The 25,801-nt window shown below is 44.7% G+C and overlaps 1 long non-coding RNA gene across 1 annotated transcript in view; it reads left to right on the top strand.

The window, feature by feature from the left end:
* LOC115084351 overlaps positions 1-25,567 on the top strand; it is a 37,203-nt gene extending 11,636 nt beyond the window's left edge. The window contains exons 2-3 of the long non-coding RNA XR_003854526.1: positions 20,609-20,704; positions 25,368-25,567. This is a non-coding gene — a long non-coding RNA (uncharacterized LOC115084351). The remainder of the gene's footprint in view (positions 1-20,608; positions 20,705-25,367) is intronic.
* Positions 25,568-25,801: the final 234 nt, after the last annotated feature.

Raw genomic sequence — 25,801 nt, 5'->3', positions numbered from 1 at the left:
AGGACGGCAGGCAGACGCCGCAGCAGCTAACGTCCGTCAACCGCGGGAGGAGTCACCAGAGAGGTAAGGAGGGTGGAGTGGAGACGTCAGGCAGCGACAGTCGTAACACTGATAGCAGTGTTGGTGCAAACCTCGGGGGCGTCCCCCTCGAGTGACGTCACTGCTTCCGACTATAAAAGGTTGCCCATTTGCTGATTCTCGTCGAGTTAGCAACAGATTGGATTTGTTCCGGTCTGAAGCTGCTCTGCTGCTTCTGCTGCTGCTAGAAGCTACCTTCACCCTCCAGGGTTCTACTAACTTGGGTACCCGCTCCTCGGGGGCCCTTTGTTTATTTCCAGGTGCCTATCCTGAATCCAGGTACTCGCTCCTCGAGGGCCTGTGTGTCTATCCTGGTGCCTGCTACCAATTCTTCTACCTGCTGGAACACTACCTATCAGCTACAGAGAGTGAGTACTACTTCTCCCAGTCTGTTCATCTACAGCTCCTCGTCTATCTGCACTGGGCCCTACACCACCATTGTGGAACGGGACTCCTCTGCCGAGGATCACAGACTGTTGCTACCTATCCTCTCTCTACTGCTTATTGGGAACTCTATCTACTCAGCTACAAGGGAGTGTGTAATAACATCTGCCAGTCTGTCTCTCCTACAGTGCCTCACTGGATATCTGCATCGGGCCTTATACCACCATTGTGGGACGGGTCTCCTCCGCCGAGGATCACAGACTGTTGCTATCTAATCCACTCTCTACTGCCACCTCTGGTGAACCATACAAGCTGTATAATAAAGAATCCACCAAACACCTCGATATCATAACATGGTTATCCTGTGGATACAGTGGCTTCCTAAAAAATCAGCAGATTTGTATGGATTAGAAATGACACTTACAAAGATTGTTCCTGACAGTATGTTTATTGGAAACTAGTATGCTCTTAAAGTAAATTTTCAAAGTCACAATTCATTATTTCTCTGCATTTTTTATAAAATAAAATTAAAAACTGAAAAATGCTGCTTGCATAAGTATTCAACCCCTGTGTGTGGAAGCTCCACATTTATATAGATGAAATAAAAATTGGTTTACAATTGGCCTCTAGATGTGAATCATTAAAAAAGATCAGCTTTTCTGGATAAAAAAACTCCCTAATTTCAGTACCATTGGTCAGACTGTGAATCTTAAGGAAAGCTGTGAAAATGAAGACCAAAGAGCATTCTAAGGAAATTAAAGATTAAGTTATAGACATGCACAAGATAGGAAAAGGCTACAAATTAATATCAAAATGTGAGCACTATTGGATCAATTATGAGGAAATGGAAGCTGTATCTTACCATTCAGCTACTGCTTAGACAAGCCTGTCCCTTGAAACTCAGTTTCATAGCAAGAAGGAAACTTGTGAGGGAAGCCACAGAGAGGCCAACAATCACTTTGAAGGCGCTACAGAGTTCAGTGGCTGAGACTGGAGTGGAGGTGCACCAGTCAACCATATCAAGAGCTCTGCATATAATTGGCCTGCATGGGAATATGGCTAGAAAAAAGCCATTACTGAAGAAAAACCACATCAAAGCATATCTGGAGTTTGCCAAAATGTATCAGAGTGACCCAGTTAAAATGTGGGTTAAGGCTTTGTGGTCAGATGAGACAAAAAATGGAGCATTTTGGCCAAAATTCAAAACACTATAAGAACATGCCATACTGGGTCAGACCAAGGATCCATCAAGCCCAGCATCCTGTTTCCAACAGTGGCCAATCCAGGCCATGAGAACCTGGCAAGTACCCAAAAACTAAGGCTATTCCATGTTACCGTTGCTAGTAATAGCAGTGGCTATTTTCTAAGTCAACTTAATTAATAGCAGGTAATGGACTTCTCTTCCAAGAACTTATCCAATCCTTTTCTAAACACAGCTATACTAACTGTACTAACCACATCCTCTGGCAACAAATTCCAGAGTTTAATTGTGCGTTGAGTAAAAAAGAACTTTCTCCGATTAGTTTTAAATGCGCCACATGCTAACTTCATGGAGTGCCCCCTAGTCTTTCTATTATCCGAAAGAGTAAATAACTGATTCACATCTACCCGTTCTAGACCTCTCATAATTTTAAACACCTCTATCATATCCCCCCCTCAGCCGTCTCTTCTCCAAGCTGAAAAGTCCTAACCTCTTTAGTCTCTCCTCATAGTGGAGCTGTTCCATTCCCCTTATCATTTTGGTAGCCCTTCTCCATCGCAATTATATCTTTTTTGAGAAGCGGCGACCAGAATTGTACACAGTATTCAAGGTGCAGTCTCACCATGGAGCGATACAGAGGCATTATGACATTTTCCATTTTATTCACCATTCCCTTTCTAATAATTCCCAACATTCTGTTTGTTTTTATGACTGCCACAGCACATTGAACCAACGATTTCAATGTGTTATCCACTATGACACCTAGATCTCTTTCTTGGGTTGTAGTACCTAATATGGAACCTAACATTGTGTTATGGATTATCGGTTTTAGTGGACCCTTGGGCCGGCCTGCATGAGACTGGGGAGAGGTGGACTATAGTCTCAGTGTACAAGCAGGCCGGGAGGCGGATATCAGGCAGGATGCGAATGATGATCTTCATCCTGGAAGCCAGTGCTCCCCCGGGAGGAGGCCGTAGGAGCCCGGCCGCTGGGACTTAGGTGATCGGTGGTGAGACTTCACCCTGGAAGCCGGAACTCCCCCGGGAGGAGCCCGTAGGAGCCCGGCCGCTGGGACTTAGGCGAGTACTGTAGCTGGATCAGGAACAAGCAGGCTTGGGAACTGGAACCAGGCAAGGAACTGAAGCAAGACACGGGTACTGGAACCAGGCAGTAACTGAAGCAAAGTCTGAAGCAGGAACCAGGCTGGAATATAAGCAAGTCTGAAGCAGGAACCAGGCTGGAACGGAGCAACTACCGGCAAGTAGTAACACACTCCGGGGCACGGAGCAACTGGAAACCGCAAGGTAACCCCGTTGCAAGGCAAAGACTGAGGGTCCGCGGCCGGCTTACATAGGCCGCGGCATCTGACGTCAGGAAGCAGGCGGAGCTTTGAATGGCGGGAACAGGCCTACAAAAACATCCTTCTTGTGCACGTGCGTGCCTAGGGGCAGGGTGTCCATCGAAGATCTCCCACTGGCGTCGCCCCCGCGGGGACGCCGCCACACAGGCCGCAAACTCCGCCAGCTGAACCGGGAGCGGGACCAGGAACATGGAGGTAAGGGCCTGGTCGCGGCTCATGCGACCGGGACCGTAACACATTGTGTAATTATAGCATGGGTTATTTTTCCCTATATGCATCACCTTGCACTTATCCACATTAAATTTCATCTGCCATTTTGATGCCCAATTTTCCAGTCTCACAAGGTCTTCCTGCAATTTATCACAATCTGCTTGTGATTTAACTACTCTGAACAATTTTGTGTCATCTGCAAATTTGATTATCTCACTCTGGGGCAGATTTTCAAAGGCTACGCACATAACCTGAGAAAATATGCCCCTGCGCGCACCGAACCTATTTTGCATAGGCTCAGCGGCGCGCACAAGCCCCATGACGTGTGTAACTGCCAGGGCTTTCAAAAGTGAGTGGTCCGGGGGCGGGTCCGGGGGCGGGTCCCGAGCCCTCCTCCATTCCAGCTGTGTTGGGGGTTTGCTTGCAAGCAGCCTGCCGGTGCGCGCAAGATACGCCTGCCTCTGGCGCCTAAGGTAGGGGGGATTTAGGTAGGGCTGGAGGGTGGGTTAGATAGGGGAAGGGAGGGGAAGGTGGGGGAAGGTGGGGGGGGGCCTGAAAAAAGTTCCCTCCAAGGCTGCTCCGATTTCAGAGCGGCCTTGGAGGGAACGGGAACAGCCATTGTGGCTCCCCTCAGGCTTGGCACCCCCTTGCACACGCTGAACCTGAATTTTATAACATGCGCGCGGCAGCGTGCACATGTTATAAAATTGGGCATAGATTTGTTCACGCCGGGTTGCGCGGACAAATCTATGTCTGCACATAAGTTATAAAATCTGCCCCTTGTGTGACGCAAACCTAACGCTGCCCACTCCTCAGCAAATACCATCCCAACAGTAAAGTATGGAGGTGGCTTTCTCCTCATGTTGTGGGGATGCTTTTCCTCAGCGGGGACTGAACATCTTGTTAAAATTGAAGGCTATATGGATGGTGCAACAAATGCAGAGATATAATGAATTGTGACTTTGAAAATTTTCTTTAGGAGCATACTGGTTTGCAATAAACATACTGTCTGGAAAATCTGTGCAAATGTCTGACTTTTTAGGGGGTCAAGTAATTTTGCAAGCCACTGAATAGTGTATTTGGATTTTCAGAAAGCATTTGACAATGTTCCCCATGAGAGATTCTTGTTATGACTTGTAGGTGTCTGGGCCCTGGGCCCTGGGCCAAGGTAAGAGATGGTACCGCCCACAGGGAGGAGCCCTGTGAGCCTCACCGGCCTCACCGTCGGAAGGCACAGTCTCAGCAGACGTCAGACACAGCTGTGGAACAGAGTCTTTATTATAAAAGTAGAAAAGGCACAGCCCGCGGAGCGGGGTGTTATGGTTTTGAGATGTTTGAGTGGATTCTTGGGTATTTGGGAAGATAATCACGCCCATGGGGAGGAGTCCCGTGGGGAGCCACAGTACTGAGCTAGACTCAGGACGCACAAACAGAGTTTTGTCTTTTATTGTACAGCTGATGTATACCACTAGAGGTGGCAATAGTGAGCTGATCCAGAGGTAGCAGTCCAGGGACCCTCGGCAGAGGGAACCCGTCTCACCACGATGGTATAGGGAGATCCAAGTGTAGGTTTCCCAGAACGGCAGAGCTGTAGATGAGACAGACTGAGAATAGATTACTCACTAGATGGTAGCTGTAATGTTGATGATTCCACCAGGCAGAAGTAGTTGGTTACAGGCATCGAGGCAGGGAGAGCAGGTCCTTGAGGAGCGAGTACCTGATCCCAGTAAGGCACCTGAAAGAAAGCAGAGGGCCCCCGAGGAGCAGGTACCCAGGTTAAAGAATACCCCGAAGGGCAGAGAGAGCCTCCAGCAGCAGCACAGAAGCGGCAGAGTAGCTTAGACTGGACGAGTCCACTCCTTGCTAACTCAATGAGCTAGCAAACAAGCGTAGGCTAAATACCCGGATGGCATGACGTCACTCGAGGGGGACGCCCCCGAGGTTCCCGCCATGACGTGGATGGCGTGCGCGCATGCACCCTAGGAGGCCCTTAGGAGAAACATGGCGTGAGGCTTTGCCATAGCTGTTCCAGGGATACTAGAGAATGCGGCATGCAGACGCGGCAGTAGCCATCTTCCCAAGGCTAGTGGGGATAGCAGAGAAAAAGATGAGGCACAAGGGTCGAAGTCATCTGAGACCGACGGACGCAACACGGGGGGTGCAGGAGGAGGAGATAAGATCTGAGAAGGGGTACACCTAGAGGGAACGCCTCAGATGTGAATATCCGGTAATGGTCCGCAGTGTGGGGTACACCGAAGAAGTCTCTCCTAAGTAATGATGCGGTAATGGCCTGCAGCACAGGATACACCGAGGGATTCCTCACTCAGAGATGATGTTGTAGTGGCCCGGTTATGGGTACACCGGCGAGAGACCTGTAGCGATGACGTGGCAATGACCTGCAGCACAGGGTACACTGAGGCGGTTCCTCTCTAGAGCTGGCATGGTAGTGGCCCAAGGTACGAGGTACATTGGAGAGGATCTCTCAATAAAGCTGGTTCAGTTATAGTCCGTGGAGTGATAGTGCCAGGAGAGGTCACGGGATCAGACCGCAGTCCAAGGCAGAAGGCCCTCTGAGGAGCGGATAGCCAGAGACGAGGAAGAGCCCCCGAGGAGTGGGTACCCAGAGCGTCTCACGCCAAAGTGCAGGAACTGGAACAGGAAGTCTGTATGAGAGAAGTGGATTCAGCAATGAGGGAACTCCTTGCTAACTCGTTGGTAGGCAGGGCCAGGTAGTTTAAGTACAGCAGAGTGCAGACGTCATCCGGAGGGGACGCCCCCGAGGTTCCTGCCATGACATGCTTAATACTGGTCCGTGCGCATGTGCGCCTAAGTAATCCCATGAGCAAGATGGCAGTTGGCAGTGCCCACGCTGTCCCAGGAATGTCAGGGAGGTTGGCGGTAGCTGGCGGAGGCCGCCACTTTCCCCAATGATGTCAGGGCTACATAAAAAGAGATGCGCATTAGTGATCGCAGCCGTCTGCGACAGACGGGCATAACATTCTAGAGAAAAATAAAAAGTGAAAGGATAGGAGACAATGTCCTTTTGTGGATTGCACACTGGTTAAAAGGTAGGAAACAGAGAGTGGGAATAAATGGTCAGTTGTCTCAGTGGAGACAGATAAAAGTGGAGTGCCTCAGGGATCTGTACTGGGACAGGTGGTTTGTTTTTTTTAAGTTCAAATCTTTTCCTTGAAAAATTGCACAGAAAAAAATACAAAAAGCAGAGAAAGCAGAGAAAATAGAAAAACAAAAAGCCAGGGCTGCAACATTTATAAGCCAGCAAGATAAATAAATAAAAGAGTCATACATCAAACAGGTTGAGCAACACTACATATCATTTCCATGTGAATTAAAAAAGTCATCGAGTGGTTTCTTCACCTGACACCACTGTGCCAAATGCCTAGACTTAACAGCAACAGCTTTTTCATATCTACAGTAAAGACAGACAGAGTTCCAGAAAACGTGTTCATTCAGTAAGTCACTGTGCTTCCAATGAGACATAATTAAATGTATAGTAACCACCAAAAAGAAATCCAACAGTTTACGGTGAGGAAGGGGCAGAAAAAATGGTATAGCCACTACCCTAAAAATGACTGTATGATATGTAAGAGGCTCATTTAGATGCAAAACCTGAGAAATAATTGCCCACATCTTTTGCCAAAAAGAAAATACCATGGGACAAAAGTATAATGTATGGGACAAGGTTACCTTAGCAGAAGAACATGTCCAGCAATTATGAGAGGGTAGGACCCCAGCCCGAAAAAGTATCTAGGAAGTCCATACTGCTCTGTGAAAGACAAAAAAAGAAGAATGTGTCAAACTGGAAGACAGAGAAATACAGAGTGAAGAGCACCACAAGGAACTCCAATCAACATCCTCCGAAGAACATTCGAGTTCCAAAAACCATAAGTTTTGCAACCCAGTCGATACAGGAAAAAGAAAGCCTTTCAGAAACTAAGTGCCCCAAGGGACCTAAATCTTGATAAGTATACTGAGAGGAGGGAAATCAGAAAACCAACATTTAGAAAGCATAGCAGGTGTTAAACAATTCCGAAACTGCAACCAGGCATAAAACTGAAAGATGGGCAGAGAAAAAACAGCCCTCATTTAGAAAAAAGGAAGAGGAGAGCCCTCCCATATATAAGGGAAGAGAGAAAACAATACCATGATCTTGCCAACTCCGTCCATTGTTGGGCACCACCAACAATAATGGATGAGTTATACCATAAAGGTGACAGCCTTAAAACTGCCAAGCTGGAGCAGAAGAGGCTTTTAAATGGTCGAACTCCATAAAAGTTTCAATATGAGGAGTTTAAAATCAGATGAGATTTAAGAAAATGAGGGGGAGAGGTCCCAGGAATCCTCTCCAAGGGGAAAGGGGAGAGAAGTACTCATTCAATCACCACCCAACGAGGGCTGTCAGGAAGAGAAAACCAATAATAGCTTTGTTGCAAAATGAACCCTTGATGGTAGCTATAGAAATGCGGGAAATTGACTCCCCCCTTATTCTTATCAGCTTTGAGCTTAGAAAGCGCAATGGGGTAGATTTTCAAAGTAGCGCGCAGGCATACATATGCATGCTACCCAGCGCGCACACATGTATACCCGATTTTATAACTTGAACGCACAAACGCACACAAGTTATAAAATCAGGGGTCGGCGCACGCAAGGGGGTGCACAATTGTGCACCTTGCGCGCACTGAGCCGCGCTGCCTTCCCCGTTCCCTCCCCCTAACCTAACCTTCCCACCCCTTCCCCTAACCTTTCTCCCCCTAGCCCTACTCTAACCACCCCTCTGACTTTTGTCAAACCTTTTGTGCCTGCCTGGAGGCAGGCGCAGTTTGCGCATGCTGGCAGCCTGCCGGCACGCGATCCTCCAACACAGCAGCAAATGGCCCCTCCCCACCTTGCCCCTTTAGTAAAGCCCCGGGACTTAGACATGTCCCGGGGCTTTACATGCGTCGCTGGGCCTTTCTAAAATTCTCTGGATTTACGCGTGTAGGCCTATGAAAATCCGGCCCAAAATGAGGAGATTTACCTCACCACAAAAAATGAGAAAGGAGGCAATCTACCTGCTTATAAAAATCTTCAGGAAAAAAAAATGGGCAACACAGAAAAAGCAAAATTCAACCGAGGAGCCCAACACCATTTTAATAGTGTCCAATCTTCCCCACCAAATGAAATGAAGAGGAGACCACCACAATAGCGACTCACGTAGCATTTGCAAAAGAGAAGTTTCACATTGGGAAATGGTATGTAGCAGTGTATCATAAAAATAAATTCCCAAATATTTAAGGCCCTGGTTAGACCTGTGAAACGGGTAACCAGGAAGGTCAACCAGAGAACCAGAATGATTCCAAGCAAGAATCTCAGTTTTATACCAATTGACTCAGTAGCCAGAAAAAGAAGAATATACAGAAATGAGAGAGAACAAATGAGGGAGGGAAGCAGCTGGATTAGCAAGAAACAACACAACATCATCTGCATATGCCGACAGTTTGTAGATGTCTGTGGCTATAGGTACACCTTCGACATTGGAGTCTTGCCATACTGCCAAAGGCAAAGGTTCCAAAGCCAGGTTAAAAAGAAGCAGGGAAAGGGGGCACACTTGTCTGGTGCCCCCTATGTAAAACAAATTGAGGTGATGGCCTATTATTGAGATATAAAAAGGCATATGGATGGTGATAAAGCTGTTGAATCCAGGCCAAAAAAGAAGAGCCCTAGCCAAACCACCTCAGGCTAGCCAACAAATATTGCCATTCGATTCTGTCGAATTCTTTTTCAACATCTAGAGAGAAAGATAGTACCGGGGAGAGGATTGACTTGGCTACTTCCTGAATATGAAGAAACAGGTGAGCATTATTAGAAATCAGGTGATTCTTATTAAAACCAGATTGGCATGGATGAACAAGAGACATAACATCCACCATCCTGAATGCCAAAACTTTAGCAAAGATCTTATAATCAGTGTTTAAAAGGGAAATAAGTCTATAATTAGAGACTGAGTGCCCCTGCCTGACTTTGGAAACACCACAATACAAGCCTCAGAAAAGAAAGAGGTAGAAGTAGGGTGGGAGACCAGATCAGAAAAAAAAGGTGAGTAATCGAGGAACAAGGGACTTCTGGAAGGCCTGATAGAAATCTGCAGAGAACGCATCCAGTCCCGGAGCTCTTCCCCTTTTCAATGCCAACATAGCCTTGACAATTTCTGCAGAGGAGATAGGACCATCCAGAGCCAGTTATTGGTCTTCGGTGAGAGAGGGATGAGATAACTGAAAAGAAATGGTTAATAACTGATACAGAGGAGAGAGAGTCAGACTTATATAAATCAGAGTAAAATCCCAGAAAGCATGTAAAATATCAGTATCAGAAAACAAAACAGCACCCAAGGAAGATTTAATTGCTTGAATATGCTTCTTTTCCCTTTTTTTTTTCAAATAAGTGGCCACATTTATTATTTTCTAGGGATGTGCATTCGTTCTGTTCAGGAGACCCAAATCACGAAACAGAGTTTTCCCAAAATTCGGGAAAAAATAAATTTTCGGGTTAGCGTGGGGAGGAGGGGCACATTTATTTAAAAAAAAAAACAACCCAACCCTTCAAATTTACTTAATTACAACCCCCCCTCAACCATCCCGATCTCCCCCAAGACTTACTGAAAGCCCTGTTAGTCCAGCAGGGGTCCCAGGAGTGATCTTTCGCTCTCGGGCCGTCGGGCCTGCCAGGAATCAAAATGGCACCAGTGGCCCTTTGTCCTTACCATGTGACATGGGCTCCCGGTGCCATTGGTTGGCCCCTGTCACATGGTAGGAGCAATGGATGGCCGACACCATCTTAGAAAATGGTACGGGCCATCCATTGCTCCTTCCATGTGACAGGGGCTGACCAATGGCACCAGTAGCCCCTGTCACATGGTAAGGGCAAAGCGCTACCGGCACCATTTTGATTCCTGGCAGCTAACGGTTTGAGAGGGAGAGATCTCTCCTGGGACCCCGCTGGACCACCAAGACTTTTAGTAAGCCTTGGGGGGGGGGGATCAGGATGGTGGGGGGGTTGTAATTAAGTAAATTTGAAGGGTTGAGGTGGGGTTTGGGTTTTTTTCAGTCCATTTCCGAAAGCGAAACAAAAAAAGTTTCCAGGTTCGGGAAGTGGACCGAAATTGTCCACCCCAAAACCGAAACCGAAAACGAACCAAAAAAAAAAAATTGTGCACATCCCTATTATTTTCTGCATAGTATTGAGCATTTTAGCAAACAAAAACTTACCCGCATGGGAACTCAAAAGCTTGTTATACTTATAGCGTGCCTTCTGTAAGAGAAGTAGGGTAGAAGGAGAAGGACGTGCAATAAGAGCCTTCTCCAATTTAGCCACTTCACCCTGTAACGAGGAAATGACCTCCTGTTGTGCTTTCCAAGACCAAATACTATAACTTATAATATCACCTCGAATGGTTGCCTTGAAGGTGGCCCAAAAGATTGAAGAGGACACATCTGGCGTATCATTGTGAAAAAAATAATGCACAATTTTACCTTGTAGAAAGCCAAAAAAAGGGGAAGTCCTCCAACAAGGATAGATTAAACTGCCACATATGCTCCTCCTCTGAGGGGAAGGCCAATGTGACAGTGAGCAAGATTACAGCATGGTCAGAGACCAAAATGGGATAAATGGTGGCTGATTGTACATGGGGAACCAAGGAACCAGAAACCAAAACAAATCAATAAGGGACTACATAGAATGAAGGGCTGAAAAGAAAGTATAATCCTTATCCGTGGAATGCAATACCCGCCATGGATCAGTCAATCCAGAAGTATCAATAAAATCATGAAGAACCTTGTATGTCTTGCTATAGGAAATTCTGGCTTTGGATTGTTTATCTAAACAAAGATCCAGGGGCTGATTAAAATCGCCACCAATGATCCCATTCCCACAACCTGAGCAAAAACATCCTGAAAAAAAGACAGGGTCATCAGTGTTAGGGGCATAAAGATTAAAGAAATCAAAACGCTCATCCCCCAGCGTAGCTTGTATAGAAACCCAACGCCCATCAGAATCCGCAAAGAAGTTAGAGAGCTGTATCCCCAACCTTTCATGAAATAAAATAGCCACCCTTTTTTTCTTAGGTTGTACAGGGCTACAGAAAACCTCCCCCACTCAAGCCTGATTCAGTTTGAGAGATTCGACTGAGGAAATATGTGTCTCTTGAAGCATAGCCACATCAGCATACAGAGATTGTAAATAGACTAAGATTTTCTTACACTTAATAGGGTGTGAAAAGAAAAGGGAACAACGAGCAAGGTGATCAAATTTGCAAATGACACAAAATTATTCCGAGTAGTAAAATCAAAAGTGGATTGTGAGAAATTTCGGAAAGATTTTGGGAGACTGGGTATCCAAATAGCAGATTAAATTTAATATGGACAAGTGCAAAGTGATGCACATAGGGAAAAGTAACCCACACTGTAGTCGCATGATGTTAGGTTCCATGTTAGGCATTACAACCCAGGAAAAGGATCTGTGCATACTCTTTGGCAATATTTTGAAATCTTTGGTTCAGTGTGTTGTGGCAGTCAAAAAAGGAAACAGAATGTTAGGAATTATTAGGAAAGGACTGGAGAATAAATCAGAGAATGTCAGAAAAGCTCTGTGTTGCTCCATGATGAGACCTCACTGTGTGCAATTCTGGTTGTCGCATCTCAAAAAAATATAGTTGAACTGGACAAATTACAGAGAAGGATAACCAAAATGACAAGAGGGGTGGAACGGCTCCCCTATGAGGAAAAGCTAAAGAGGTCAGGGTTGTTAAACTTGGAGAAGAGACTGCTGGGGAGTAAATAATAGAGGTCTTTAAAAATCACGAGTAGAATAGAACAGGTAAATGTGAATCAGTTACTTACTTTATCAAATAATATAAAAACTAGAGGACACTCCATGAAGTTAAAAAGTAGCACATTTAAAACAAATTGGAGAAAATTCTTTTCACTCAATGTACAATAAGCTCTGGAATTCATTGACAGAGGATGTGGTAAAGGCAGCTAGCGCAGCTGGTTTAAAAAAGGTTTTGACAAGTTCTTGAAGGAGAAGTCCATAAACTGTTATTAACCAGATAGTCTTAGGAAAATTCATTACTTATCCCTGTGTGTTAGCAGCATGGATCTATCTGTTTGGAATCCTGAAAGATATTTGTGACCTGGACTGAGCACTGTTGGAAACAAGATACTGGGCTTGATTGGCTCTCAGTTTGAACCAATGTGGCAATTCATATGTCTTATTTTCTTATATATAGTCTGCTATCCAATTAAAGATGAATTTTAAAAGCTGGGCATAGGCCAAAATAGAAAGATGGGCATGCATGTAGGGCATTCGTGTGACCACCCAATTTTAAAAGCCGCCCATATGCGCACACAAGTCCCGATGCGTGAATATCTCACATCGGAGTAAAAAGGGGTGGAATGTGGGCATGGTGTTGGTGGGGCATGGACTTTCCGGGATGGGGCCAAGAGATGTGCACGCAAATACCTAAGTGCCTGGGCAAGCGCCCAGTTCCAGTGCCGTATAACTTTAATTCTGCTACAGAGGCAATGTAAGCCTCAAAAAAAAATAAATTTCCAAGCATTTAGGAAGTATTTGCGGGGTCTGGGTTAACAGAGGGGAGTGCAAGCTAATGAATCAGGGGGACTTGGAGTATCATTGATGATCATTGGGCTAACTGCTGGACAAACTGATGAAACTGGTAATCGGCTGAACATGTGTCTATTACCCTCACTTGCGCATCCATAAGCCAATTTATGCTGTTGGGTGCACACAAGCTTAACATTAGGCGTACATTTATGCATGCTTAGGCTATTTTATAACATGTGCGCTTATATATCTGTGTTAACACACATATATATATGTGCGGCTGCGCACCCTTTTGAAAGTTACCATCCCTGAATTCATTTTGACACAGCAATCCCAGGCTTGGGGAGGAAAAATTAATAAAAAACTGGATGGGCTTTTTAAATTCTTTAGTCTGCTTCAGATAGAAGACAATGTTTTTTTTCTATTCCAAGTATGTGATTCCTTTTCATCTTCAATGGAATATGGTCTTGGGAAAAATGTTGGAGGGATGATGGCCACCTGCACTCTCCAGCAAAGGGTCTGAATGCTCCTTGTTGAATTAGCCCTTCTGAAGGCAATATTTTCTACTAGTGACTGACAGGTGGTACTGCCTGTCAGTCATTGGTCAATTCAGCATGCTGTGAGAGGCAGCCGGCAGAAATACAAACTTTTAACATCAGGTATATTTCAGCATTGCTTGTGTTTCTTTAGAGGAGGGGTTCTCAATCTTTCTTCTGTCGGGACACACCTAACAGGTGTGACACACTGAACGCGAGACGGTCACGGGGCTAAACATAAACATATACGCTGCATCCACAGGATCTCCCCAACCCCCAATAATGGATGCAGAGCAGAGCTAGCACAATCTCCATACAACTCACCATACAAAAAAAAAGATATTCTGATTCTGGTGTAATCTCAGTAAGAGCAACACAAACTCCCTCTACTACTAGACACAATAGCCCTAGTTATGAAAAGGCAGCAATTTACCACCAATGCATGTCCCATTGAGAAAACACAACAAATAAGACTGATACAAATGCCTACCTACATAGTAGTAAAATACCTCACCTCAATCGCACACACAGAACCAACCTTCACTAAATATAGAATAAAAGACTCCAAATTACAAATGTGGAGACAGAAACTGGAATTAAAACCCCAAAAAAGCCACTCTGCATGCAGTGCAAACCTGAAGAAATGGTAACAGAAATACATTTCCTCCTGCACTAAGCAAAATACAAAGATAGAAGAAATGCACATTCCCAAAACTGACATATTATGGATCTTTCACCCTGTCACTCTTCCTGCATGTCCCCATGATTTCATCCTCTTGCACTTACACACCTGCCCAACATTCCCCCATCTTCCCACATCCTCTCCTGTGCGTGCTGTCTCCCCTGCTCAATTCTCCCTGCTCAGCAGCCCTCTCTCTTCCACTTTCCCTGCCCTGCATCCCCAACCTCCTTTCCAGCACTCCCAACTAAACCATTTGCAACTACATAGGGATTTCCCCCTATTTTATATTCTTCCCCCCACAACATACCCAGTCTCTGCCTGTCTGTGCATGTTGCAAGCCAGACTAACTTGAAAGTTTTATTGTTAGCTTGCAAAGCTCTGTCTTCCAATCATTCCCTGCAGAAAACCTTCTGCTTTCCTGGGACTGATAGAAAATGTTTCCCATGCATATGGACATTGTGGAATTGTTTCCAGCTAAGTCAAGGGTTGTTAACTTCCTGCGTTTGTTGCCAACCCCAGAGAGAGCGTACTTTGTACTGGACAGCCAGATTGTTGTTGAGAAATTGCTAGATACTGCATGCTCCTTCTTGGATGAATACATAAGAACTGGGCTAGTTATTACGTCTCTGCTGAGCAGTTAGCTTTGCAATGCAAATGTTAAAAGTGTGGGTTGTCCTGATTCTGATACTAGAATGATTGGTAGCTGTTGCCTAAAGAGCCATCTCCCATGTAACTATCTTTCACTGTGAATTGTAATATGTTACAATTAAAAAAAACCAATCCATACTAGAAAGGAATAAAGAAATAATTACCAGATTGTTTTATTCACTGGGATGCAGATAGTTTCAGAAGTTTTATGTGTGGGTGTTATCTGCCCTACAGAATATCCTGAAATACGGACTGGCTGAGATGTCCCCGAGGACTAAGTTGAGAATCGCTGTTGAGGAAGGCAAAGCAATAGTGCAGGTTCCAATCCTTGCATGCATTAAAATTTATTTTGGTAACAGACATTTTAAGTTTGTTATAAAGGTTCAAGGTTTTATTTTTGGAATCCTCAGAGAGATGCATGTCAGTTTCCATTCAGAAAAAATTTGTCTCCTAACTTCCATTGGCCTTGTACAGAAGGAGACTCAAAAAGTTTCCTCTAACTAAAACCAATCAAAACCATCCGTAATCAGAGACAGATCTGTAGGGATACAGTTGAGAAGAGGACAAGATTAAGAGGACAGTGACATCATTCTGCACCTTCGCAGAAGCTAATTAATTAAGAGATAATTCATTTGCTAACTGAACAGTTTCAGAAAATAAGGGAAAAATGGCCAGATTAGGGGGGAAGTGACATCACTCCTCAAGCATGGACGCTTAAGGCGTTAGCTCCCCTCACACTATCTGAGATCCTTGCAAAATCAGCACAATTGATGTGATTCATTGCCACTGGCGAGTGGTCTAGGTCAGCTAAAACGATCAGGATGACTTCCAGGAAAAAATCGATTGATTTAAAGACTTTTTCATATGAAGCTGAGGGTTCGAGATTTGTGGCCTTGCGGGAAACTATGGAGCCAGATGAAGAAGTAATGGCGGCAGAAAGCACACAGTCCTCAGCAGAGGACCCAATGATGGCAGAGGATAGAGTACAGGGAAACAGCACAGAGCCTACTAAGGAGGATTTCCGTATGTGGTTTAAGGAAATTCAGAAAGATATAAAGTCTATAAAAACGGACATGCAGGAGGCATTGACCGAGTTTCGCTCAGAGTTGGGAGATTTCGGGTGTCGAGTTGAAGATGTGGAGAATACAGTTGAGGAGCAGGGCATGGAGGTTACCCGACTTAACAAAGAAATCACAGATCTACAAAAAAAACAATGAGGAGATTATGCTAAAATTGGAATATCTAGAAAATAGATCTAGGAGATCAAATATAAGAATACGGAGTGTGTCTGAATCAGATGAATATGAAGACATTGGCTTGGTGGTAAGAAAAATATGTCAGGTAGTGCTTAATGAGAGGTCGGATCACGCTGATCCTTTGTCAGTGACATTGTATTTGATCGGGCACATAGAGCTCTGAGAACGCCAATTAATAACACCCCCCCCCCCCCCCGTGATATTATTGCATGTGTGCACAGCTTGTGCATGAAAGAGGCGATCATGAGCAAGCCCGAAAAATGGGAACCATCACATGGGAAGGGCATAACATCACTCTCTATAATGATCTGGCAGCAGCTACTCTGCAAAAGTGTAAAGAGCTTCAAAATGTGACGACAATGCTACGGAAAGAAAATATCAGATACTGGTGGCTGTATCCGAGTGGTACAGCCTTCACAAAGAGAGGAGTCACTCATCGTCTCCAAGCGGCATCTGAAGCAGGATCAGTGCTGGCTGCAGCAGGTTTATCTCTTCCAGAAGCGGCGATCAGCATCCAAAAGACAGCAGGGTTGAACGTCCGAGATGGCAGTGAGTAGGCAAGTCAGGCTCCAGACTGCAACGGAAATCTAATGAACTAGGCCTACCAAAAGTGGGCGTAGAGTGAAAGACACTTGACGGTACAGAGAAAACCACGAACTCCATTCGCTGCCGGAAATCCAGCTGACTCATGGATAATCTGACCCAGTTTTCTTAGGTTCCATTTAGGAATCGCCGTATTGCATTGGATTCCGATTAGATTGTTTAATTTGCATATTGCTGGTGGGGTAGTGTGGGGGGAGGGGAGGAATAGCTCATTTCCACGAGGGAGATACCCCTGATGCAGAGGTGGTGGTGTTCATGGGGTTGGGAGGGTTGGGGGGGGGAACCGTAGGGAGATGGGGAAGGGAGGAGGAGGGTGGCTGGGGGAGAGTAAGGTTAGGGGCATTAGAGAGGTTTAGATCGGGGCAGGAGGCTAAGATCATAGGGAAAATTGGGGTAGGCTTGCCAAGTAGTTTTAGGACTGAGCGGATGTTGGGAATAATTGATGATGGTGTTCCTTAAAGTGATCTCATTGAATGTTAAGGGATTAAATACCCCTTATAAACGAAAACTCATGTTTAAGGAAGCCTTCTCTTTGAAAGCCTCAATAGTGTTTCTCCAAGGAACGCATCTCCGAAAGAGGTATGAGAAATTACTCACCTCACCACACCATGCCCATGTATTTTTGGCTGCCAGCACACCTGTAAATAAGTATACAGGAGTGGGGATCCTGATTTCAAGGGATCTAATGGTTCAGGTAGATGCGATCCACAGAGATGAAGGGGGCAGATTCATAATTGTATCGTTGTACATTAACAGGATTTTATATGTTTTGGTTAATATATATAATCCTAGCACGCTTCAGAGAGAAGTGCTTCAGAGAATAGATGAGTTAATACTGCAAACCCAGAGCGGAAAATTAATAATAGGAGGGGATTTTAATATGGTGCGGAACCTCAAAGTGGATTGTTCTAAGGGAGGTGGACATTATTCCAAAGTAGATCAGAAAGCTCTTCAGAGATTTATCATTAAATGGCAGATGGTAGATACCTGGAGGGAAATGCATCCACAAGGGCTGGACTATTCATTTTATTCAACAGCCCATGACACATTTACCAGAATTGATTTTTTTCTAGTAGATAAATCCCTTATGGCCTGTTCAAAAAATGAAGGAATTGGAAAATATCACATGGTCCGATCATGCGCCTATATGGTGGGAATTTGATAGTTATAGATCAGATATTGAGCGCAGGTTTTGGAAAATGAATGATTCCTTGCTTTAAGAGCAAGAGGTGGAAATGCGAATCAGGAAGGATATTAGAGATTACCTACAAAATAATGACACCTCTGAAACAACCCCAGTAATACTCTGGGACTGTTTAAAAGCAGTTATAAGGGAGAGCATAATTGCTGTGGCTTCCTATAAAAAGAAAGAGAAGGCTGGCAAAAGTAATCTTTTAAAAGAAAGATTGAAAAAGGTGGAAAAAGAACATAAACAAACGCCAACTAGACGCCTCTTGAAAGAACTGGGGGAAATTCGTTACCAAATACATATGTTGGAAGCTGAGGAGATGGCCTATAAGATGGACTTAGCCAAACAAACATACTATGAACATGGCAATCGGGCAGGGAAGCTTTTAGCACATGCATTGTAGGCTAAGATCACACAATCACAGATTAGCAAAATAAAAGTGAGTGATGGGTCCTTGATTCTGGACGGAGAGGGGATCCAAACCCTGTTCAATCATTTTTTTTGCAGAGCTCTACTCTCGTGAATTAGGAGCCTCTGAAGAAGATATATGCAATTACCTAAAAGATGTACAGCTTCCGTGTTTAGATCTGCCCCTGACAGAGAGGTTAGGTCAACCTATATCCTCAGTAGAGGTACTAGCAGCCATCTCAGAGCTTAAATCAGGAAAAGCCCCAGGAATCGATGGGTACACTCCATTATTCTACAAAAAGTTTAATGAAGAGCTAGTAGGACCGTTGGTCAATATGTTTAACAGTTTAAGTTCCGGAGGTCATTTATTACAATCAGCCAATGTGGCCGGAATTACGATCCTACCTAAACCAGGGAAAGATCACACGTTGTGGGGTTCATTCCAGCCAATCTCTCTTATCAATACTGATTTGAAGTTATTGGCTAAAATCCTGGACAATAGACTAAAATTAGTGATTCCTTTGTTAATTCATGATGATCAGGCGTGATTTATGCCAAGCCGTATGGCAGGGGATAATATCCAGAAGGTAGTTAACATTCTTCACTATGCAAAGCAAAATGCAATACCATCTGTTTTGTTCGGGGTGGATGTGGAAAAAGCTTTTAATAGGGTACACTGGCCCTTTTTATTTAATGTGATGAGTAAGGTGGGATTAGGGGGTGGTTTTCTAAATTGGATGTGGGAACTATACAGAGAACCAGCCGCCTGTATTAAAGTTAATGGGGGTAACACGGCTAATTTTGAGGTACAGAGGGTTCTTGTTCACCCTATGTTTAGAGCCCCTCACAGAGAAAATGCAACAGGATAGGGATATTCAGGGCATTCAGGTTCGGGATACGACTTATAAGATTGCATTATACGCTAATGATGTGCTGTTTACCTTAGCCAACCCGGAACAGTCGTTAAGTAGATTAGTGCCTGAGCTTGAAGCATTTGGGAAAGTTTCAGGCTTTAAAGTAAATCAAGAGAAATCAGAGTTCTTGCCTATATTTCTACCGGAGAAACAGATTTTACAGTTGAAAAGGACATTCCCCTTTCAATGGGCGAAAAAGACAGTAAAATATCTAGGGGTACAGGTGGGATCAAAATATAATGATATATTTAGTTTGAATTATCTACCATTATTTAAACAACTTGAGAGGGATTTACAAACATGGGATAGGATAATCTTATCTTGGCTGGGAAGGATTGCTGCCATAAAAATGACATTACTACCTAGCATACTTTTTCAGACCTTGCCGTGTATTGTTCCTGCACATTTTTTAAGAGGTTTGCAAACAAAAATTTTTTCCTTCATTTGGAAAAGGAGACCTCCAAGGGTGGCCCGGACTGTACTCTATCAAAGTAAAGCTGATGGAGGCTTGGGGGTCCCTAACATTGCCAAATACTATGCCGCTTCACAATTAAAAGTAGTGGTAGATTTAAGCAATCACATGAAGACCAAACAATGGGTGAAGTTGGAGAATGATATGGCCCATAAAATACAGCTTAGGGACATTTTCTGGTCGGGGGGGGGAAATACCATCTGTTGCAGATCAGATTTCCCCATGCACAGATTCAACCTTGAAAATTTGGAAGCAATGGAAGTCTGTACTACTGGGAAATGGAAGGTATCTGTATTCCACTTCGATTAGAGGGTGTGAAGGATTCTCGGCGGGGAAGGAAGGGAAAGCATTTCAGGAATGGGCAGCTAAGGGGTTGAAAATAATTGGACAAGTGTGGCATGATCAGACAATGAGGTAATTTGATGATTTGAGAGGTAAATACCAGTTGAAGGAATCAGATAAATATGCGTATATGCAGTTAAAACATTTTTTGTCCTCAAAACAGGTCCAAGAAGTTATAACTAAGTTATAACACATGTGATAAAGCACATGTGTTAACAGGAGTCATATCAAAACTTTATGCTCTTCTTAATGGGGCCCTTCCTCACACTGTGGGTTATATGAAGGCATGGGAGAAAGATTTGGCAGTTCCGATGTCCGAGGGAGACTGGGATTTATGTTTCTTAGCGATTAGCCATCGCTCTATTGCTTCACAAATGGTGGAAAACAGTTATAAGGTCTTGTTCCAGTGGTATTTAACACCATAAAAGCTAAGTAAAATGGGACTCAACGATAATAACCTATGCTGGAGAACATGTGGGCAAGCAGGTGATTTTTATCACATGTGGTGGAGTTGCCCAGATGTACAACAGTTGTGGCTACAGGTGGAAAATTGGCTTCAAAATTTGTTACACATCTCCATAAGACCGACGGATGGTACTTCAATTCCACATCAGCGATTTATTAGAGCGGTGGCACAAGCTGTCTGGGGGGAGATTGCGAAACATTGGAGGGATGACAGAGCTCTTTCCCTCTCTGCTGTTCTTCAGAGACTGAAATGGATACATTATATGGAATATCACACGGCATTGAAGAGAGACACCACGAACCAATTTCAAGATATATGGCAAGCAATTCAACAATGGGTATGTTCCAGTGACTCTTGAGTGGCATATGAGAGGTTAACAGGGGGGTGGGGGGGGAGGGAGGGATAGGGGGGAAATGGGGTAATGTGGTTTTACATGGTTATGAGTATGGTCACACTTTATTTAATCGGCTTTCCTGATATTTGGGTTGTCATGTGTTATTTATATGATACCAGTGGTAATGTTCAGAACCAGTTGATTATGTATTTATCATGGCCAATACAATCAGAGATTGTACTTGTTACTTGTAACTATTTTGCAATAAAAAGATAATTACAAAAAAAAAAAAATGGCCAGATTAGCCAGGCTAACATCTAGAATGGGTGTAGGCAGCTCCAGTCCAGGAGTTACACAACCAAGTCTGGTTTTCAGAATATCCACAATGAAGATGCATGAGGTAGATTTGCATACAATAGGGGCAGTGCATATAAATCTACCTCATACATCTTCATTGTGGATATCCTGAAAAGCAGACCTGGTTGTGATACTCCAGGACCGATGTTGTCTACCCCTGTTCTAGAAAGTTATAGGTCTCTAAAGCAGCGGTTCTCAACCGGTGTGTCGCAACATAGATGTGTGTTGCAAAGCACCAGTTAGTGTGCCATGACCCACTGCAAGTTAAATCTACTCTGCTGGCGAAAGTCTGCGCCCATGCGGGACGACTGCATTATAAACTGAGGTTAATATTTAAAAGCAGCTTCAGAAAGATAGATTTTTAGACTGAATTTGAAGAAGGCCTCTGAAGGAGCATGACACACAAACCCAGGAAGTCTATTCCAGAGATACAGTGTGGGAAAATGGAAAGCACAGAGTTGGAAATTGGCAATGGAGTCAGGATATGTGCAAAAAATCCCTCTTAAAAATTGCTGCACCAATGTGATCTTCAGGAACCTCATGGCAGCATGGACTAGGAATTAAAGAAAAATCTAGCAGGAAAACCACCCCTTATTCATTAAGTTACTTCTTATCCTTCTTAATTCCTTTCTCCCTAGTCTATCATGGCTCCTGGGTTAGTCATGAATGCTCACTATCAAGCTCATACAGTAAACTCCATGGGAGAGCCGGCACTCCGAGGCGAGCGCCCGCTCTCCCAATGCACGCCCAGGCACCTCTCCTGGGTGCGCAATTCAGTATTTAAATTAGGGCCCGAGCTAATAAGGAGGCTCTAGGGACACTAGCGCGTCCCTAGTGCCTCCCTATTGGCAGAAGCGTCGGTTGTCGAACCCACTGACAGCCACGAGTTCGGAAAATGGACACTGGCAAAATTGAGCATCCGTTTCCAACCTGCGGGCCTCGGGCATTTTTTTTTTTTTTAAAGAAGATTTTTTTAATTTTGGGGCCTTCGACTTAATATCGCTATGATATTAAGTTGGAGGGTGTACAGAAAAGGAGTTTTTTCTGCTTTTCTGTACACTTACCCAGTGCCGTCTGAAATTAACTCCTGCCTTTGGCAGGAGTTAATTTCTAAAAGTAAAATGGCCGCACATTTTGCTTTCTGTATTGCGGGTAACTCCCTAATAGGCTCATCAACATGCATTTGCATGTTGCGGGCACTATTAGTTTCGGGGTGGTTGGCCGCATGTTTTCCACGCGCTATTACCCCTTACTGTATAAGGGGTAAAAATAGCTAGTCGAAAACGCGCGACTAAACGGGGGCTAATGGTGCGCTCGGCCAAGTGCACCATTCTGTATTGGCCTGTATCTCCCAAAGTTAAATATTAAATGGATATACCACGGTCAATGGGTATATCACTGATGGATGATTAAAAGCTGATTTTTCTCCTTAGTAGCAGGTTCATGTGATAGTAGACACAGCCTGTTGATGAGAATGTTACATAGAGGGATACAATGTCTGTGAAGACCATTGTAGTCTCAATAAGTTCATGTCCAGTTAGCCATGTCAACTACTTTAAATAATGTTCTGTTTATGGAATAATAGCAGTTCTTTGCCCCATACATTCCAACTGGGGTCCATTTTCTTTGGTTCAGAACTATCTTGTTTGGTGCACTCACAGACACAGTTCCTTTAAGGGTGACCTGGGCTAGGCCATACAAATCACAATGAATATGTATGAGATACATTTGCATACTTAATATATCCAATGCATATTCATTGATATCCTGTAAAACAGATTGGCTAAGTCGTTCTTGAGGATTAAGTTGAGGACTACTCTCCTCCCTCCAACCTGGTGCTGTTCTCTCTCCTCTTTTCTCCAACCCAGTGCTGTTGTTATATCTGCTGCCCACATCATCTACCATCATCAGTTTTGTCCTTTCATTCCCTTCCCACTTTTCACTCCACCAACCTGGTGCTGCTGTGCTCACTTCTCTTTTACTTGAAGCTGTCTTTCTCTCTTTCCTTGCTCCCACCCTGAGCTGCTTGTTTCTCTGTTCCTCCCCATCTCCAGTGTGGCTACTCTCCTTCCTGCTCCCCTGATGCCACCATTGTCTCTCAGTGTCAGTAACCAGATTGAAGGAGAGAAAAATAAGAAGAGTGAGGGAGGGAGTGAAATGAGCCAGGAGAAGAAGAGCGGTATAGATGGAGAAGGACATGGGTGAAAGTCACGGAGAGAGGGATTTGAGAGGAGTCTGGAGACAGGAAGAGAGATGGGGCGAGTGTTACAGTTTCAGCTTCGAAGTACCCTCGCCATACGCTGACTATGATGCCTCCCTACCAGCAGAGGCCTCCGTGTGCCCCGCTCAGAACTGTCCTCACCATCTCGTCTCTAGTCTATTTACTCAACCTGTCTTGCAGCCTTCCCTCCACCAGGGAACCTCAGTGAGTATACTCTCTAGGCTGGCCAAGTTTCTACTCTCTGTTCTTGCCACACCCTGGTCTCTGCCCTATGTAATCTAGCCCTGCCATAGCCACATTGTCGGTTCATGGAGTTACTTTTAGCTTCTTGTCCTGTCCTTTGTCTTTCTTGCTACTTTTCCTCTAGCCTTGCCTTGTGGCCATCTGCCTTCTTCTCCTAGCCTTGCCTTGCTCTGCGGCTATCCAGCCTTCTCGCATCTTGCCTTGTGGCCATCCATCCTTCTCTCTCCTTACTTTGCCTTGCCTTGCCTTGCTTTGTGGCCAACTAGCCTTCTTGTTCCTTGCCTTGCCCTGCATTGTGGCCTTTGGGCCTTCTGCCCCTTGCCTTGTCTGGCCTTATTCTGTTGCCCAGTGGCCAACGGGCCATCTGAGTAGCTGCTTTTGGGCATATTCATTCTGTGTTGCTTGTTATCTTGTTCCAGTCCTATCCTGTCTCAGTCCTACCATTTCCTAATCTGGTGTTGTTACATCCTATCTGTCCTTGTCCTTGTTTGCTCCTAGACCCAGCCTGTCCATAGCTTCACTACATCCAGCCTGCCCACAACCTTGCCTCTTCCAGCCTGTCTACAGCTTTGCCGTATCCAGCCTTTCCACAGCCTTGTCTGGTCTCGCTGTCTACAGCTTTGCCTGATCCAGCCTGTCCACAGCCTTGCCTGGTTCAGCCTGTCTACAGCTTCACCTGATCCAGCCTGTTCTCAGACTTCCCATGTACTGCTGCCACACTGGACTCTTATTGGCCCCAAGGACCCAAAGGCCCAACCTAGGGAGAAGATTTTTGAAGGTGGCAAAAAATGCCCCTCTCAGAACGTCGCTGTGGCATCGGCCTCACACTGTCTGCCTGCCCCTGCTGTGGCTGCCTCACACTCATACCTTGGAACTCTCTGGATTTGGCCCGGAGACTCCGGAATTCTGAACAAAATTCCAGGTTTCTGGGCCAATACCTGAAAATTCAGGGTGCCCTGCTGCAGAAGGCCAGAAGAGAAAGGGCCTGGAGCAGCGTGTGCCCAAAGAAGGAGGAGCATCAGCACCCGTGCCCCCGGAAAAAAAATGTGAAGCCTGGTGCTACGCGGCAAGAAAGACGAGCAGGAGCGTCACCCTCCTCTGCGGGAAACTGAAGATGCAGGTGGAGGAGCAACAGTGTCGGGCCGAGCACCAAAAATAAAACAAGGGTAGAGCGGGCCGACACTACTGGAGGAGGAGGAGGAAGTGGAGAACATGTCCTCCTGGCCCGGGGAAAGAGGAGGCTCCTGTGGCTAATGAGAATCGAGGTGAGAAGAGACAATGAGAGTGCATATCGTGTGTAAGGAAGAGGGAGAGAAGTGAATGAGGGTATATGTGTGTACGCATGTATGGGTGTGTGTGGAAAAGGGAGGGGGGCAGAGGGGGGTGCACTATCTCATCCCTCTCCTCAGATGCCTCCACCTGCAAGGCAATGAACAAAACAATAGTCATAAAATTAAATAGATATTTTAAAGACAAAAAAAAAGGCATGAGCTTTTGAGGACAGAGTCTACTTTGTCAGATGCTTGAAGTGTAGTACAGGAGGTGGGTAAAATATATTTTTGCTATACAGACTAACACGGCTATCTCTCCGAAGGGGGAGATGGAGGAACAGATCAGAGATGGTAGTGGAGGAGGTGCAGGAATTAGGTGGAGATAAGAGGCAATACCAGTAAGGAAAGAGGAGGCATTTAAACCTTCAGCCTCCTACAATCTTCCAGTTATGTGTTAAGAACGTTTACTACTTGTTTAGTATGATATGGTATGTTATGTTATATTTATACCACGCCTTATCAAACCCGAATGATTGCCCAAAGCGGCTTACAACTGTAACCCTTTTTTCACCAGGGCCACTTTCAGGGGTTGCAGAAATTGTGAACTACCCTGCTGCAGCCTAGGAACAGTCACGGTCCTCCAGGGATCGCCAGTTGGGGACCAGAGAAGTCTCTTGGAGCTCCCGGGGGAGATTTACCAGATTCCAACAAAGTCCAAGGTCCACATCTGAGCTTGGTTCCAAAATACTTTTTTTTTTAAATTTTATTTTTATTAATTTTCAGCATATACAAGTAGGATAAACCTCGCTGTAAGTAAATGAAAATGACATATCTTAAATAAAAGATTGTAACATTCACAGAAATCCACACTGGATATTATATTTTCTATATAAGAAATACAATTGAAAGCTGGGGCTCGAATATTATGGGAGATATTCAATAATCTGAAAAAAGAAAAGGAAATCGGCTTAATGTGTTACGACATTACATCTCATATAAATCTTCTGA

Source organism: Rhinatrema bivittatum, chromosome 2, assembly GCF_901001135.1.
Source record: "Rhinatrema bivittatum chromosome 2, aRhiBiv1.1, whole genome shotgun sequence".
NCBI classification, from domain to species: Eukaryota; Metazoa; Chordata; class Amphibia; order Gymnophiona; family Rhinatrematidae; genus Rhinatrema; species Rhinatrema bivittatum.
Note: the sequence above shows the minus strand (reverse complement) of the source record. Positions and strands in the feature narration are given on the sequence as shown.